A 12,081-nucleotide genomic window follows, 5' to 3' on the forward strand; every position below is an offset into this window, starting at 1 on the left:
AGACTTCAAAAGAAGCCTGCAGTTGATGAAGTTGAAATGCCAGAACTCCCTGGGACATTAGGAAGGTGTCCAAAGGCTCAGGGAAATAGAGCTATTGAAAAGTACCTATTATGTGCAAGCTACCCAGCCATCCCTAACTGCACTCCATGGGAAGGCCAGAGGACACTTTCTCTGTTGTCGTTCAGTCACTCAGGTGCGTCTGACTCTTTGCAACCCCATGGACTGCAGCACACCAGGCTTCCCTGTCCTTCACTTCCTCCCAGAGTTTGCTCAATCTCATTTCCATTGAGTCAGTGATGCTATCCAACCATCTCATCCTCTGTCGCTCCCTTCTCCTTTTGCCTTCACTCTTCCCCAGCATCAGGGTCTTTTCCAATGAGTCAGCTCTTCCCATCAAGTGGCCAAAGTATTGGAGCTTCAGCTTCAGCATCAGTCCTTTCCATCAATATTCAGGGTTGATTTCCTTTAGAATTGACTGATTTGTTCTTGTTGCAGTCCACAGGACTCTCAAGAGTCTTCTCCAACACCACAATTTGAAAGATTCAATCCTTTGGCACTCAGTCTTCTTTATGGTCCAGCTATCGCATCCCTGCACGACTACTGGAAAAACCATAGCTTTGACTACACAGATTAAGAGATGCCTTGATGGGGCCATGAGAGGAGGGCAGCCCTTAAGAGCCCTCTATAGTCTACTCACAGTAGATCAGGGATGGCCATGGGATATGTTGTAATTGCACAGTTCTCGAATTTTAGTGCCCATTAAGAATCACCTGGAGGGCTTGATACAACACAATCTGCCATTCTACTATTGGTGATAATTTAAGTAATCATGATGCCAGCAGATGCCATTATTATACTCCTAAAATATATGAGCAACCCAATTCCAGAATCCTATTTGGAAGGTCTGTTGCCAGAAGCCACTTCTGGTACCCAAAGCTATGTCAGTCAGGAAGAAATGAATGCACTGACGTTGGAATGATTTGAGGAGAGTTTAATAATAAAAATGCAACTGAGTGTTTGGCTGGGTGTGGCGAAACTATAAGGCTGCTTGGTTCTTGGAGTCTAGTAACAGCACCGTGACCACCACTGGACCCAAAGGAGCAGGGACAGTGTGGTTCCCCCGAACATGGGTGGAGTCATGGAGAGGGTCACCTGGAGAGAAAGTGAAAACCATTGATGGAGGGCTTCATCCAGGGAGAGGTACAGCAAGGCGGCAGAGAAATCAGTTCTTCACCCTAATGACTCCCTCTTGCCAACACCCTGAAGGGCTCCTCCATGTCCAAACCCAATCCGAAGCCAGGAGACCTGTAATTTCATTGATGTGATCCACACAGGTTGGCTTTCTGGGCCAGAGAAGAGGACGGAATAATAGAATGGAATGTGTGTTTGCCGGGACAAGCTTGCAATCTTTTCTCATGTAATTCCTGACAAGTTTTTATGTCAGAGACTCATAAAATGAGTTGAAAAGCATTTGATATTCTCTGGAAGCAATTGGGTAAGATTGGAATTAGTAGCTCTTGGAATGCTTGGAGGAAGAGTTGTTAACGCTTTTGGAGACTGGAGGATGTTTTGTGGAAATTTTTCCATTGCCCAATTTTTAAAATAGTTTGAGAATTAAAATTTCGTTTCTTGCAATCTGGTAAGTCAGATTTTAAGAAATCCATCCACTTCATCTAAATGAAAGTTATTGGCAGAAGGTTCTTATTTTCTTCCTGGGATCTGTGGACTCGGTCAGGACCACCTCTACTGGGGCCTTTGTTTTTTCCTTTTCTCTCGATCAGCCTCAGGAGAATTTCAGCTTCATGATAGGCTTGTCAAAGAACCACCTTTGTCTGCTAATCTTAGCTCTTTGTTTCACTTCCTTTCACTAATCTTAGCTCTTTGTTTCACTTCCTTTACCCTCACTGGGCTTGTTTTGCTAGAGTAGAAAGACTCGCAAGAACGGAGGTTGGACGAGAGACTATTCCAAGCAAGTACAAAAGGTAAGCAAAATCTGGGAGCCGGGAGTGAGCATGGGCATAGAAATATTCAGGCCAAGAGACCTGCTAGGTTCTCCATCAGAGTCCAAGCTCTTCCCTCCTTGCCACCGTGCCTTTTGGTACTCCCCACCCACTCACCCACCTCCCAAATTCTTAGCTCAGACTCCTTGCAGGAGGCAGCTAGGTTCAGGAGCAAGGAGCCCACATCTTTGCTCTGTTCCCCATCCTCTCCCATCAACAAACCTTCCTGAAAACAAGGGACCTAGACAAATCAATGGTTTTCGAACCATATCCCTCTAGGTCTGAGCAGCAGAAGGGAGCACCTATGTGTGATGGGAGGAGCCCAATCACCAGGAGCCAGCTTTAATTTTTCTCCAGTACGAGACTTCCTCCTCCAGGGGATCTTCCCAACCCAGGGATCGAGTCCCCATCTCCTGCTGGCAACCCACTCTAGTTCTCTTGCTTGGAAAGTCCCACACACAGAGGAGGCGGGCTATAGTTCGTGGGGTCGCAAAGAGTTGGACACGACTGAGCAACTGAGCACACACATGAGACTTCTACTTAGCATTTACCTTGGAAAACGACATCAGCAACATGAAACTCTTGGTGATTATATGTAAGCTTATAGCTGTTTCTCCCAGCCTCACCCTTACACCCCATGACAATTTGGGCAAGTTATTTAAGCTCTCTTCTCCTCAGTGTCCCCATCTGTAAATGGTGCTTACCTTGCCAGGACTAAATACGTAATAGGGGACAGTCCCTAGCACCAGAGGTATTTTCTATGGTTTCCCTTTTCATTTTGGAGACAGCAGCTCTTTGGGTCACTTCTTAGGGCGACTGCCAGCACATATGCGTTCCATCTTCCTTTCTGAGGTCTGAGCAGCTAAGGGGGAAACAGTGCCTACCCTGCTACATCTTTCACAACTTCCATCTTGCATTTCCTGGAAAACAATTTGGCAGCTCAGTCTCCAGCTTAGCAGACTCAAGGCCCACTCCCCCTTTCCATCTTGACTGGACCATGACCCCGGGCAGGCAAACATCCCTCTGGGATCCCTGCTACCCCATTCTCTCTGCTACCTACACAGGCAGGCAGGGCAGCCAGAGCTACGGAGGGGCTGAGACAAAATCAGAAACCAATAGCTTTCAGGGTGAAGGTGGCATCCACTCCTTCCCATAGGATGGTTTCTGCAGCATCTCTGTGTCTGCGGCTCACAGCAGATGCCTTCAGCACCCAGGTGCTGACTCAGCCAGGTAAGCTCAAGCTCTCTTCCCCCTTCCCTTCCTCTCTCACTTCTCTCTCAGTTTCTCATCTTCTAGGAAAGCCTAAGACAAAGCCCTTCACTTCCGACCCTATCAGAGCATCAGGGACCCTCAAGGTTTTAACTTCTAATTCTGGAGACAGAAGCAAGAGCTTATGTTGGGGACAGCAGGCATCCTTCCTGCCCCCTCCCACCTCCAGGCCACAGCAGAGCCAGAGTAAAGCCTACACTGCCCACTCCAAATCCAAGGCCTGTTCTTTGATGCCAGCTAATCTTCCCAAGGGCTTCCCTGGTGGCTCAGATGGTAAAGAATCCACCTGTGAATGTAGGAATGTGGGTAGGATCCATGGGTGGGGAAGAACCCCTGGAGAAGGAAATGGCAACCCACTCAAGTATTCTTGCCTGGGAAATCCCATGGACAGAGAAGCTGGGTGGGCTCTAGCCCAGGGGGTAGCAAAAGAGTCAGACACGACTTGCCATCTAAATCACAATGAACCTTTCCAAACCCTGTAGGTTGCGGTCCATATCTGAGTCCCGTCACACCAACCTTCCTCAATCAGCAGTGATGTGTCCCGTCCAAGCAGAATCAACCTCAAAAATCTTGAGGCACACGTTCCTGGCCTTACTCCCCGCCCCCTTCAGGGCAGTGGGCAAGAGCACTGGACCTGGGGTGGAGAAGACCCATTTCTACCTCTGCCCTCTCCTTCCCCTGTTGCATTCAAGCTGAGAAAAACCTGGCATCACCTCCAATGCTTTTTCTCTGTGACTTTATTTCTAGACACACTCCACGTCCTGGTCACCTGCTGTTTCCCATTTAACCATAAGAAACAGCAGGTTACTCGTGGTTAAAGAAACCTAAGAAGGTTCCCTTGCAGAGGCTGAAGAGCAATCGCACCACCAGCAGCCAGGGTCCCCGGGAAGCTGTCACGTAAGTAGAAAACTTCTGCTCCCCTCCACGCCCACCTTATCTTACCCCTCCCCCACACCACATCCGCTTCTCCATCCCCTCAGTCTAAGTTCTGCCTCACCAGACAGACATCAGACAAATCTGAGGCATTATATTCAGGGGATAAGATTCAACCCGACTATGTAATCCAAAGCTTCCTATTATTACACCAGGGACAGGCCCAGAGAGGGCTGGTAACGTCCCACATCCCGCTCCCTGAATGGGTGTCAGCTCACACTTCTGTGGTTACTTTGGTGGATGCCTGGCCAGCCTCTCCTGGGGGGGAGGGCAGTTGGCAAGTACAGTGACCACCTCCAGAGGGTCTCTCCCTACCACTCCCCTCTGACTTCCTGTCCCAGAGAAGACCCCTCCCCTGTAGCAGGTGGGCCTGACAGGTTTTAGCCTCTAAGGAGTCATACCTGAAATAAAACCCTCCAGCATGTTACCTGACCCTGCCAGCCCACCCTCATCCACAGCTTCAGAACCAACCAGCCAAGGATATGGGTGCCAACCCAAAGGAGAATTATGTGAAAAGCCTGGATCAAAAACTCACACCCGGGACTTCCCTTGTGGTCCAGTGGTTAAGAATCTGCTTTGCGATGCAGGGGACATGGGTTCTGTCCCTGGTCTGGGAACTAAGATCCCACACCCACATGCCACAGAGCAACTAACCCCACAGGCCGCAACTACTGAGCCTGTGCAATACAATTAGAGAGTTGGTGCACCACGATGAAATATTCCTAATGGGGAAACAAAGATCCGATACAGCCAAACAAATAAATATTTTAAATATTGAAATACTCATATATTAAATATTTAAAAAATGAATCATACCCTGAAGACTTAAACTATTCCAGTCACACTAAGACCAAATCAGAGGACGAGAATGTTCTTCCCCAGGGCCTCCTGTCCCTACCCTGGACTAATTTGACCTTAATTTTCAAATGGAGTGCTTTCAGTTTCCTGATGCAAATGGTACCATGTCTTAAATAATATTTAGTATTATTTGGATTGTGTCTGGTTGGGGATTTATTTTGAATATTGGTGATCTCTTTTTTTAAAGTAAGGTCTTGAGCCATTTGATTTCTGTCAGGAGCCCCAACTCCTTCTCCTGTAAGCTATGAGCAGTGGGTCTCCCTCCTGCCTACCTTCCCAGGGGGTAATGAACATGCCTAGAGAGCCATGGGTTTGAAGGGCCATTGCAACCTAAGGAGGACAGTGCCTGGTGAGTGTAAGGTATTGCTAAATATATTATTATGGAAAGGCGTGGAAGTGTCAGTCACTCAGTCGTGTCCAACTCTTTGCCTCCCCATGGACTGTAGGCTCCTCTGCCCATGAAATCCTCCAGGCAAGAATACTGGAGTAGGTAGCCAGTCCCTTCTCCAGGAGATCTTCCTGATTCAGGAATCAAATCAAGGTCTCCTGCATTAGCAGGCAGATTCTTTACTGCCTGAACCAACAGGGGAAGTTATTATGGAAAGATGTATACAGTTTTAGGGCTGCTGACTTTTTGCAGAAAATACATTTTGTTTAAAATCTCAAATGCAGGGATTTTCCTGGTGGTCCAGTGGCTAAGACTCCACACTCCCAACACAGTGGACCTGGTTTCGATCACTGCTCAGGGAACCAGATCCCAGATTCCACAGCTAACCATTTCACATGCTGCAACCAAAGATCCTGCATGCTGCACCTAAGACCCAGTGCAGCCAGATAAATAAATAAAATCGCCAATATAGCAGTAGTGTTTTCTTCAGGGTTAACTCCCAACCTGTTGGGGGCGCTTTGAGGCGCCCTACCTACAGATGTAGCCAGGCCCTGACTGTGTGGCTTAACTGGGCTCATCTGTATGTCAGGGAGGGTCTGGCTCACCAGCCCAGAATATTCTAGAACAATAGCACCAGTCTCCAGCATCAGCTTCCAACGGGTCTCCTTGCACCCATGCCTCCCAGTTCTGAGCAATCCTCTACCCCGGAGTAATGCAGCCATTAACTATACTTGAGCCCCAGGGGGAAATAGGTGACACAGTCCTGGTTAGCATTGGATTTGATATCTAACGTGGGACTTGGAGAGAATGGGCCTTGGAGGATGGTGTAGCACCACCAGGGCTAAGACTCTTGTGGAAGAGATGCAGGATGGAAAAGAGGGGACAGGGCTTGCAGCGAACATCCCGATAGTCGGCGTGTGGGATTCAGAAATGAAAAACCACAGACCTTTGGAAAGGAAGGTTGAGACGTGCTTACAGAGGAATTGGAATGTCAAGATGGGAGTTTGGACTCAGCTCTGAAGGCCTTGGAGCAATGGGGAGGGCGGAGGGTGGGAGATGCTAGGAAGAGTAGTCTGGGGCAGGGCCCAAGGGCAGGACAGGGTTGTCAAGAGGGTGTTAGGGAAAGCACACTGACTGAAACCGCCCACCCTGGCCAGGCACCACAGTAACCATTTGCAGTAAGGAACACGGAACTAATAAGCCACCACCAACTGGGAGAGTTCAGGAAAGGTCAAAAAGTGACACCACGCGTCCGACCACCTTCCAGAATCCTTCTCGCTGGCATCCATCTTGGCTGAACCAAGAAGGACTCTGAGTCAGAATGATTGGTTAAGGACAACCCGGAAACTAATCCCATCACCATAAAACCGGAGACTGTGAGCCACGTGGCAGAGCAGTTCTCTTGGGTTCCTATCCCCTCCTTCTCTCCACCCAGGCTCCCCTTCCCAATAAAGTCTCTTGCTTCGTCAGCACATGTGTCTCCTCTGACAACTCATTTCTGAATATTAGACAAGAGCCCACTTTCGTGCCCTGGAACAGGTCCCCATTCCTGCAACAGGGTGACTTGTTGAGAGCCACCTACTGCAATGGTCTGGCTGGGGGGGAGCCCGGGAAGCAGGGCAGTCTTGGGGGCAGAGGGAGGAGGTGCTTAAGATGAACCTGAAGCACTGCGTGTTGAATGCTGGAGAAAGTGGGATAAGCCCTGAGACTCAGGACACAAGACTTTCTCTCCTAAAACCACCATATCCGAGACCCAGAGTTCACTCCTTCCTTTGCTAATGTTGGCTAAAAAAAGATGTATAACTTGAGGGTTGTGAGTTAAGTTTTATTTGGGCCACAATGAGGACTGCAGCCTGTGGGACAGCATCTCAAATAGCCAAGAGAGACTGCTCCAAAATGGCAGTGGGGGAAAGTCAATACATAAGGTTAAGGGGGAGTTCATTGCCATGAAGCACTCATTTTACAAAAGGTTTTTGTTAGTCATGAGGATCTGATGTCACCATGAAGGAATTTAGTGCTTCTCTAGATATGAGGAGATGCAAGAATTGAGATCATAAAATCTGTTCCTAAAATCATCTGACCTGTCCCATCAGATTCCCCGGAGCACAGAGTGCCTCACTCCACCCTGAACTCCCTCAGGGGCTGTCGAAGGTCAACAGCTATAGCAGCATGGGGTTCCATCTCCATAGAGGCAGATGGCACATGCCTTTGTTGTTCCGTCCTTGGCAGTGCTCTTGGTAAGCGCCAATTTGTAGTTGACACTAGTCTCGCTAGAGTCGCAGGTTACACAAGTTGGAGCATGTGATTGCCCCTTTTAAAAGGACAAGGCCTCCTCTTCCTCTCTGTCCCCTGGGGGTTCTCCTGTTTCTTGTTGAGACTGCCTCCCTCCTCTGGATGACCTCTGTTAGCATCTCCATCAGACATGGACCCACCTGCCTGGACCCTCCCCAGGAAAAGATCCTGCTAATTAACTCTCCAGGCCCTGTCCAGTGGACACAGGGTCCCTCTGCCACGCTGTGCCAGGCAGTCACTTGGCACATGGGGACTTGGAAAAATTTCTACCCTGGAAGGTAGTGTAAGCAACTTTTGGCAGAAAAGAGCTCTCTTCAGGAGGCCACTTTCATCTTGTCACTATCCTTAAACCAGGCGTCCCATGCTCTATCATCTCCAGCCTTAGCACACCTTTCAAATCTTTTGATCATACAATAGGTTACCTAACTTGTTGGTTTTTCCATAGATCAGAGAAGTAGAAATAAAGAATAAGTAACAGATAACCAGATCTCTTCCCTAGTTCTTCTCGTTCCTTCAGGAATCTCGAGAACACACTATGTCAAAAGATAGCATCTAAAAAAATATCATGAGCAGTCACCAAGCACTGCACACAGTCGAGGACGGTGAGGGCTCTGACTGCCACCCCATCCTTAATGAGTAACTGAGATGACTTCCTTGTTTCCCTTTAGAAGCTTTCATGGCTGAGCAGAATCTTCGGAGATTGTTTTTGGGGGGACACTGAGTCCACCATCTCCCCAGATTGCTGGCATTCTGATTAAAGGCAATTTTCCTTTCTGTCAACACTTGAGAGTTTGGTTTTGTGGGCGAGGATTTGACCGCAGCAGGAACCCTGAGCTCTAAGGCCAGATCCGATCCTGACTTGCTCTGTGTCCTCAGGCTTGTAGGTGTTGATCTCTCCAGCCCTTAGCCCCCTCCTCTCTACAGCAGGGCTAGCACTGTCTTACAGGCAGATGGCAATCCCCCCACCCCCGCCCCGCCCCCCACGATCCGGGCAGGGCAGGGCAGGGCAGGGGCGGAGAGCATGCAGATGGGGACCCAGCCCTGCAGAGAATCTACATCACAACCCAAATCACCGTTTATTCCCCCAGGACAAAGGCAGTCAGCTGAGGTGTGTTGAGTCATTTATTGGCTCCTATTAACAAGAAGTCAGTTCCACAGTATTAAGAATTCACCTTGCTGTGCAGTAGAAACTACCACAACATTGTAAAGCATCTATACTCCAACAAATTTAAATAATAATAAAAGAAGTCAGTTCCCCTGGCACCAATTCCAACCTATTTCCCTCCTTTTCACCCCCTGGCCCCAACCCCTCAATGTCAATCCACTTTGCACCTTGAAATTCCCGTGGGGTCCAAGAGGCACAGGGCGGGGGGCGGGGGGCGGAAAGAAGTTAAAGATTCTAGAATTTAAATATATAAAGTGCGACAACATAGCTTATTAGAACCCGGCAGACCCTTTGGCGTGACCGGGTGAAGATGGGGCAGAAGGACTGGTGTGAAGTTAGACATTGGGAGGAAAAGTGAAGCACGCGTTGTCCTGAGTCCAGGATGAGAAGGGATCAGCTCAGTTTCCTTTCACTGGCAGAGGTTTATCCTTTTTAAATAAGCCTGAACCCATGATTCTTTTTGCAAGACACAAGCCTCTAGGCCTCCAGTCAGCTTCAATCTGTGGGCAGAGAATAGAAGAGGGACTGAGTCACCTGAGTCACCCCTGGGTGCCACACACAAGCCCCATGACCCCCTCATTGCTCCTGAGTGCCCCTGAGCTGTCCTGTAAAATGAAGTGTTACATAAGATCTATGATGTGTACACTGGGAGGAACACCCAAGCTTCAGCAGGGGTTGGGGGGTGTGGTAGTTCTTTAAATTGCATTTCCTGGACCCTTTGGTGGATTCAGTGTATCAGGGTAGATCAAAGGCTGTAGACAACCTGCTAGCATAGAAACAAATCCTCTCCTAGAATACCTCTGAGAGTTCACCTGCTCCATCTTTTCATATGTCTCTATCCATTTGCGACCCCCTAATCTTTGGGTAAACTCCAGGAGTTGGTGATGGACAGGGAGGCCTGGCGTGCTGTGATTCACAGGGCCGCAAAGAGTCGGACACGATTAAGCGGCTGAACTGAACTGAACTGAATCATTGCTTTGGGGGTGTGTGTGTGTGCGTGTTTCTTTTCTGATCTGTCCACCTCCCAAACTTGGCTGTTGTCCAAAAACCATGGATCAGTTCTGCCTTTAATTATCTGGACGACCTAGACAAATTTCTCTAATTCCCTGAACCTCTGTTTTCATGATGATGAAAATGTGTGCCCCAGTAGAGTTAGATGACTGAGATAATACACATGAAAGTGTCTCATGTCTCACAGACACTGCGTGTCAAGTGTAAGATACCTCCTTGGAGCTTTGTAAGGACCCTGTGATGCAGCTATTGTGGTTATGCCACTTCACAGCTCAGGAGTGCCGAGAGCTACTCAGATAATCAGGTTCAGAAAAGTTACCTGCCCAGAGTCACCCAAGTATAGGTTGGCAAATCCAGAGACAGGAACTAATTGAGACCCCCTCACTCGTACCATCACACAGTAGTGCCTGGAGCTTTTACGCTCTGGGCATAAAATGTGAAGATGTACTTGGCGCCTTCCAGCTTTAAAAAACCTGTCACCGCGGGAGCACAGATGCTCCCCCTAGCGTCCACTCTTGGCTCTGCACCCAAGATTTTGGCAGGCTCGATGGCTTGGTTAAAAAAAAAACAAAAAAAAACAGAAAAAACCCTGAATCTAGTGGAGCATCGCCATCTAGCGTCTGCTACTCTAATCCCAGGTGGGCCAGCTTCTGTGCTCTGGAGAAGCGAGTTAGGGACGGAAGAGGATCCATTGCTTACATGAGACGGTTTTTGTAGGAGCAGGTGGAGCTGGTGTTCTTGTAACACTGGATTTTCTTCAGAGAAATCTTCTTCTTCACCGTTAGGAAACAGCAATTGGAGGATGAGACGTGCACTAGGACAGAAGTACAAGAATGGGCTGCATTCGTTTCGCGACCCGCACCGAGCTCCTCTCATCCAGGATGGAGGGGGCGGGAAACGCTTCCAGGACAGGCTCAGGCTTTGGGGCCACGTCCAAAGGACGCTACTGGCTCAGCAGCCACCTCGTTCAGTATTCAGGCAGAGTCAGGACACTGGGGTTCAGATCCCCGGCCCCGACAAAATAGCTGTATGGCTTTGGTCAAGATGAGCCTTTCCTCTAACTCCAGACCTCCCAGCTGTAAAACGAGACTTTTTAGACTGATTTCTAAAGGCCCTTCTAGCTGTGACATCCCACCGCTAGTGCATGGGTCTGCCCCCACTTTGGGGTTCAAGGGCCCTGGGGCCCTGGTGAGTCTGATTCAACTGCAGTCAGCTATTTGGGGCGGGATTAGAGACTGTGCTAGGAGCTTAAACTCGAAGTGATCAGGAAACAGCTTCCAGGAACCGCCAAGCTTTCCCCCACTCCCAACAACTCCAGAAGGGCCTCTGCCCTGTTCACAGCTCTGACCCCCAACTTCCACTCTGCGGGTTTGCAACCCCACCCCACAGCCCACCCTCAAAAGACTTGCATTTCAGACCTCCTAGTTTGACTGCTTGCAAAGCCTGTTTCATATGTCTGTCGTTAGGTCAGTATTCTCTCACCAGCTTTAGAGGGTAGGCATAATCAAATCCCAATTTATTGATGGCAAAACCAGAGTTTGGGAGGTCAAGAGACTTGCCCAAGGTTAGCCAATCTGTCCTGACCTCAGATTCTGCCTGGTGGAGGCAAGACCCCTGTCAGTCCCTCCTCTGAACCTCAGGCCTCCACCTTGGCCTAAATGACCTCATCACTTCCATCTATCAGTGTGCAGGGTCTAGACGAAGCAGACCTCCTTTGATTGAAGTGAGCGGCTCAGTGGTCTGTGTGGACCTCAGATTCACTTTTCTCTTGCTGACCCCCTGCCCCCATCCAAGATCTCCCTTCCTCCTCTTCGGGGAAAATTCTTCCCGAAGGAGTGGAGATGGAGGCAGGGAGCTCAAGGTGAGCCTGTTTCCCCACCCCACAACCCCAGAGTGCCCGCCTGAGTCTCCGCCCTCCCCAAAGAGAAGCAAAGTGACTCCAGCCAAACTCACTGCTCTTGGCGTCCACATCCTGTAACCACATCCCGGCCAGCAGCAGGCACACCAGTGCAGCGATGATGAGCTTCATCTCGGGTTGTCCGGCTCAGATCTCCCTGCAAGGGTCTCAGTGAGTCTGGTGAAGTGAAGAGATCTCCTCTGGTCTATCCTGCAGGGCCCAGGGCTTTTATCAGAATACCTGGGTGGGGTTTTCCAAGCCCCAGTGC

The 12,081-nt window shown here is 49.3% G+C and overlaps 1 long non-coding RNA gene across 2 annotated transcripts in view; it reads left to right on the forward strand.

Moving 5' to 3' along the window:
* Positions 1 to 1,920: 1,920 nt before the first annotated feature.
* Positions 1,921 to 12,081, forward strand: part of LOC145540838 (uncharacterized) — a 70,393-nt gene continuing 60,232 nt past the window's right edge. For both annotated transcript variants that reach the window (XR_014078577.1, XR_014078578.1), the window contains exons 1-2: positions 1,921 to 1,982; positions 4,017 to 4,166. This is a non-coding gene — a long non-coding RNA (uncharacterized LOC145540838). The remainder of the gene's footprint in view (positions 1,983 to 4,016; positions 4,167 to 12,081) is intronic.

Source organism: Giraffa tippelskirchi, chromosome 3 (assembly GCF_054371585.1).
Source record: "Giraffa tippelskirchi isolate mGirTip1 chromosome 3, T2T-mGirTip1v1.2.pri, whole genome shotgun sequence".
NCBI classification, from domain to species: Eukaryota; Metazoa; Chordata; class Mammalia; order Artiodactyla; family Giraffidae; genus Giraffa; species Giraffa tippelskirchi.